Here is a 6,349-nt window from a genome sequence, read left to right as displayed (position 1 = left end):
CATTGGGCGCCCTGCTCTAAGAGATTTAGGAGCAGTAGTCTCCACCCCCCACCTCAAGATGAAATTCCCCACTCCGACCGGAGTAGGGGAGGTCCGGGGACAGCAAATGATAGCGCGCCAGTGCTACGCAGCAAGCCTGAGAGGAACCAATGCCCCAGCCGAAAACTTCGCGATCGATAGCAAAGATCCCCGGTAGCGAGCCCGCACAATCAGAGGAGAGCCCGCCGAGGAGCTAGACTCCATCCCCATAGACCAAGATCAGCCGGAGAGACAAGTCCGAATCAGTTCCCTCCTCAAGGGCCCCCTACGAGATCAGATGATCGACTTCCTCAGAATCAACAAGGACGTGTTCGCATGGTCCGCTAAAGACATGCCGGGTATACCCAAGGAGCTAGCCGTTTACAAGTTGAATGTGAACCCAACCCTTAAGCCCGTCTGGCAGAAAAAGAGGAACTTCACAATAGAGCGTCAAGCTCACACAAAGGCCGAAGTGGAAAAGCTACTACAAGCCGGCTTCATCAGAGAAATCCGGTATCCTGACTGGCTGTCGAACGTTGTCATGGTCAAGAAAGCTAGCAGGGGCTGGCGGGCCTGCATAGACTTCACAGACCTGAACCGGGCCTGCCCAAAGGACCCCTACCCGTGCATAGACGAACTCATCGACGCCACATCCGGACACGAACTTCTCACCTTCTTGGATGCGTTCTCGGGCTACAATCAGGTCAAAATGCACGAGCCGGACATCCCGAAAACAGCGTTTATCACCGATCAGGGCGTCTACTGTTACACTGTTATGCCTTTCGGTTTAAAAAACGCGGGCGCCACCTACCAGCGCCTCGTAAATAAGCTATTCCAAGCGCAAATCGGCAGGAACGTAGAGGTATATGTCGACAATATGCTCGTAAAAAGCCGGGAAGCCTCCAAGCACATCTCCGACCTTCAGGAAACCTTCAACACCCTGCGACGAGCCCGGATGAAGCTGAACCCCACAAAATGCGCCTTCGGGTAACTTCCGGAAAGTTCTTGGGATTCATGGTCAGCCAGAGGGGGATCGAGGCCAACCCCGAGAAGATCCAGGCCATCCTAGACATGAAACCCCCGACAACAGCGGTAGAAGTACAGAGGCTCGCAGGTCGAATCACAGCCCTCGGCTGATTCATGCCCAAATCGGCGGAAAAGTGTCAACCATTCTTCAAACAATTAAAAAACATACGGGAATTCGAATGGACCCCGGCCTGCCAAGAGGCCTTTGACTCCTTAAAGCAATACCTTCAGACACCACCCGTACTCGCCAAGCCAGAGCCGGGGGAAGAGCTACTTTTATACCTGGCCGTCAGCCTCGCGGCGGTGAGCGCGGTGTTGGCCAAACAAAGCGACAAAAAGGAACACCCAGTGTACTACGTGAGTAAGACTCTCCACGGTGCAAAAATCCGTACCTAAACATAGAGAAGTTCACCCTCGCGGTCGTCACCGCAGCCCGAAAGCTCCGCCCCTACTTCCAGGCCCACCCCATTGTGCTTCTGACCGATCAACCCCTGAGGAAGATCCTCCAGAAACCAGAAATCTCGGGTAGGATGATAAGTTGGGCCGTCGAGTTGGTAGAGCTCGACATACAAGTCCGCCCGAGGCTGGCCATTAAATCTCAGGCCCTCGCTGACTTCATAGTGGAATCCACCGCCCTGGCCGCAGAACCAGTAACAATGGAAAATGGCGAGGGCCCCACCGAACAGACGGCTCGCAAAGGCGTGGCGCCGGACTCAGCAGAACAAAGCGACGAGGTCCTTTAGAACCTGCACGTTGACGGTTCAGCAGGCAGGAAAGGGCACGGGGCGGGAATAGTCCTCCATGGCCCAGAAGGATTTATGCTGGAATACGCCCTCAGATTAGATTTCAAAGCCTCCAACAACGAGGCCGAATACGAAGCCTTACTAGCAGGACAAAGCCTAGCCGCCGAACTCGGCGCGGGAAGGTTAAAAGTCCATAGCGACTTCCTGTGGACCCCGATTCCGAGAGGACGGTGAGCGAGGGATGTGAGATCCCCCTCTCAATCCTCTGAGACCTCCACAAATGTGAAGGAGAGCTCTGCCAAGAAACTCTCGAAATGATGCCACTCACAGCATGGGTGGCGATATAAATGAGATACCTCTCGATTCAAGGACTAGCCCGGAACCAAGATGTACCTATAACAAAGAAGAGTCGCCATCCAAGGAATGGGCCCTAGATCCCATGAAATACTCTGTTGCAACGGACAACCAGAGATGCAAAAGTCCGTGCCTGGTGACGAATGAGGAAGATCTGAAGAGCAGCCCCAATTCGCCCAAGTACAAGCACTTGGTCTCTTATGCCATTTTTAATTAACTTTGAAGAGTCTTGGGCAAAAATCATGTGAAATGGAAACAATCATCCCCGAGAAAATGTCTATCTAATCATGCATGATCCGGGAATGGGCGAAGAAAATGAACATCCAAATCCTAACTCATCACATCTAAGAAAGCAGTAAACAACCACATGCAGAGCTATAACTAAACAGACAATGATAGATATAATAAGATAAGGAAAGCAGTAAAGATCTATATCTAGACAGATAATCAAGATAAGACGAATGGACAGACGTTATAGCTAAGCAATCAAAGCAGTAAAATAAATACACTAGCATGCGAGCCTACGCAAGAGATAAGACTAAGAAAATAACAATCAATCACATGCTTGAGAAGCAAACAAACTAGAAACGACGCATGAGAAATCTGAGGCAAGCACACGACAAGCTAAAAGATGCAAGAAAAGAAAAAAATCAGAAAATCATCGGTATGCGAGAACCAAAAACTGCCAGGAAAAAGAAAATGGAACACACGATAGGCTCAGAGGGCGATTCAAAAGGAATAAAGCCTAGCGATCCTAATCTGCTGAAGATCGGACAAGTCTCGCGATCGTCATGACCTATCGTTGGGCTCAGCGAGGACAATCCCTGTAAAGGGGCCACGCTACGTCATCGCCCGTCCCAAAACCCGATAAAACGTCGGAAAACCAATGAAAATCGGAAAACCGCGATCGAAATCGGAAGTGGAATGAAAAGGGGACTCCGAGTGACCTGGCGATCATCATCCTTGCCCCTTTTTGTTTTTGTTTTGAAATGTTTGAAAATATTTATTAAAAGGTTTGACTGAACTTGGATGGACCCAAGCTACCTACGTACCCTGTGAAAAGGGATCAAGCCAACGTAGTTCGAAACAACTTTTTCGAAAAACATTTTGGTGTTTTTGATGTTTTTTGTTGTTTTTAGATTTTTGTTGTTTTTATCCCTTTGATTGAAAGGGGGTTTTGGCTCAGGAGGTTGTCGTCCGTCATAGCCTAAACCCGAAAGAAGTGACGAAGTGTTCCCAAAATCGATGGGATCCCGAAATGCAAAGAGTATCCCAAGGAACGTGTAAGAATGAACCCGAAAAGAAACGAAATCCCGAAGAATTAATAAAAGGATTAAACCCTGGTGGCAATTCTAGACTTTGATGAAAGCCCCGCAAAAAAAGAATAAGCTCTAATGATCGAAAATGAGATGCAGATGATGACACGAAACTCAAAAATACATCATTACCTTGATCTATGATCTAATCATGATTAAAAATGAGAGGGAAAGAGGATTACCTGAATCTGTCCGGGGTAGAATAGATATCAATTCTCTAAGAGCTCTTTCTACTGATGTCTCACAAAATAACCAATCCGGGGACGATCTCCGCGCTACGAGAGCGTAATGCTACCTCAGAACTTCTCCTTGCAACCCAGAGAACAGAATCTGAAAGAATCTAGTAGGCTCCTCTCACAGACCTCACACGTGTTAGTGAAGCCCTTACCAGGCCTTGGCTGAGGCCGCTCGTTCAAGAAAACAACCCTAGCACTGTTTATAATGCAGGTCTGAACCCCTGTTATGTCCAAAACCTTCTGAATCTCAGAAACCCTAATCACACCATGATAAGACGACCTCCTTATCTGTATTGCTCGATAGTCTTTGTGATAAGATAGGCAAAGAGAACAGAGCCCTCCATTCATACAGTCTCCAGTTCCCATGATTCTCGGATTCTTGGGTTTGAAAGTGGGTTCTTGATCGATAGCCAGTTTGAAGAAAGGGGATTGAATAGATGAGGGATTTGGGTTTGCTTTTCTTGCTTTCTCTGTTTTTTTTTTTTTTTTGGGGGTTTGATGAAACAGAGGAGAAAGTTAAAAGGGGTTTGGGGGGTGGCTGTGATTTATGTAATGGTGGTAGGAAGTGATGTAGAGAGGGTGGAGAAGAGGGTTTTGATTGAGAAGAATATGGCTATTGTAGAGAGGATGATCGGAGTTAATGGTTGTGGGCGGTGGTTGGAGGTGGCACGGCCGGAGTTCCGGTGATGGAGAAGTAACAGGAAGGGTTTGGTGGTGGTTCGGATGGGGATGGAGGAGAGATGGGAATGGTGTAGAGGTGAATGGGTTTCACGGATTCCGGATTGGGGTCGGATTCATGGCCGTCCGGTCGGAGATGGATGGCGGTTGGGGGAAGATGAATGAAATGGGTTTGAGAGTGGTGGCTGTAGAGATGGAAGCGGGTGAGGATGGTGGTGTAGAGAAGATAGTAGGTAGAGATGGAGGTTGATGGTGGCTGGTTAGAGGTGAAGGCTGGATTCCGGCGAAGGTGCCGGAGTTGCAGAAATGGGTTTGCCGGATTCCGGCCGGAGGAGATGAAGATGACGGCTCCCCTTCTCTCTCTCTCTCTCTCTCTCTCTCTCTCTCTCTCTCCCTCTGTTTCTTCTCTTGGTGGCTGCCAGGTGAGGTCCCCTGTTGGGGCAAGAAAATGAACGACCCTCTCTGAAACCCTAGCCGGTTCTCTTTTAAAGGGTGTGTGTGCGCTCATATTAGCACCCCCAAGCTTTCGTAAAGCACCCCCCTCAACCTATCCTTTTTCTATTGGGTTAAATGGGCATGGTAATTGGTATGACCACACCCATGATTTGATAAACCACTCTCCCTTTTACATGGGAAATGAAATATTTCGCCCCTCCTATTCCATGGGCAGCCCCTATAGTGCATTTGTGACTACTCTTTTAATCTAGAGGGGGAGTCCAAGTAAAAGATAGGGAGGCGAATAAAGAGAATGATACATTTGCCACATCTTTCTTCCTTGGACAGCCCTCTTTAGCATATTTTCTAGCTATAGGGGGTGGTCTAAGCAAGAAAAGGGGAAGAGTGAATTACTTTTTTTCTTTTCTTGTATCTTTTCTTAGGGAAATGATATTGACACATTCGTATTTTTATAACGACACCAACTCGCCCGTCTTTTCTTATTTAAACTCATAAAAAATGTAATGATCATTTAATCATGATTCAAACACTAAAAGACAAGGTAAGTTAGTGAAAATATCAAAGCGAGATTGTGTCACCATCATCCGCACTTGGGAGGTTCGTGTAGAGGGGTGCCAATACCAAGGTTTGTATACAGAGGTCCCAATACCATAACTCAGGGTATTTTGCAATTTTTGTAAATTCCGGAAAAAATAAAAGGGAAGGTCAGGGCGATGGAACGGCTGATATCAATGGGGTTTATGGATACTGGGGCTTTCAGAGTATTTCGGAAATGGACTGCAAATGTGCACTCTTGGGTCTCTCAGGTTCTTTCGCACTCTATGCTCGGTTTTGAGAATTTCAAAATTGATTCCGGACATGTTGGAATCAGTTTCGGGAACTTGAAGCTTGATTCCGAGGAACCTGAATTCGGTTTCGGGACTCGAAATTCGAGATTTATTCAATTTTTGGAAAATTTGGGTCAGGTCAAAATGGGGTGTCTGCAAATGCCCCTCTTTGGCAGAGGGTGCTTGTCGCACGAATGCCAAAGCCAAAAGGACGACGCATTTTGACCTGCCCTGAAAATTTGGTTAAAGAAGGAAAACATAAAGACAATGATTTTGCGAAGATTGAATTCATGAAAGGATCGGATGCCTCAAGGGTCTTACTCAGATTGGATGTCTTAGGGGACTTTAGAATGAATGCCTCGAGGGACTTTGGAAGGGATGCCGCAGGGGACTTTGGAAATGATGCCACAGGGGACTTTGGAAAGAGTGCCTCGGGGGACTTTGGAAAGAGTGCCTCGGGGGACTTTGGAAAGAATGCCACTGGGGACTTTGGAAATGACGCCACTGGGGACTTTGAAAAGAATGCCACAGGGGACTTTGGAAAGGATGCCACAGGGGACTTTGAAAAGAATGCCGCAGGGGACTTTGAAAAGAATGCCACAGGGGACTTTGGAAAGGATGCCACAGGGGACTTTGGAAAGGATGCCACAGGGGACTTTGGAAAGAGTGCCTCGGGGGACTTTGGAAAGAATGCC

General features: G+C 47.7%; 1 pseudogene; it reads right to left on the bottom strand.

Moving 5' to 3' along the window:
- Positions 1 to 3,753: 3,753 nt before the first annotated feature.
- On the bottom strand, positions 3,754 to 4,059 carry LOC143881969 (protein RGF1 INDUCIBLE TRANSCRIPTION FACTOR 1 pseudogene; annotated as a pseudogene).
- Between the last annotated feature and the right edge of the window lie 2,290 nt (positions 4,060 to 6,349).

This window comes from Tasmannia lanceolata, unplaced genomic scaffold, assembly GCF_043159265.1.
Source record: "Tasmannia lanceolata isolate RefF3 unplaced genomic scaffold, GAP_Taslan_0.1 ptg000002l, whole genome shotgun sequence".
NCBI lineage: Eukaryota > Viridiplantae > Streptophyta > Magnoliopsida > Canellales > Winteraceae > Tasmannia > Tasmannia lanceolata.
The sequence above is the reverse complement of the archived record's forward strand: the minus strand, read 5'-3'. Positions and strand labels throughout refer to the sequence as shown.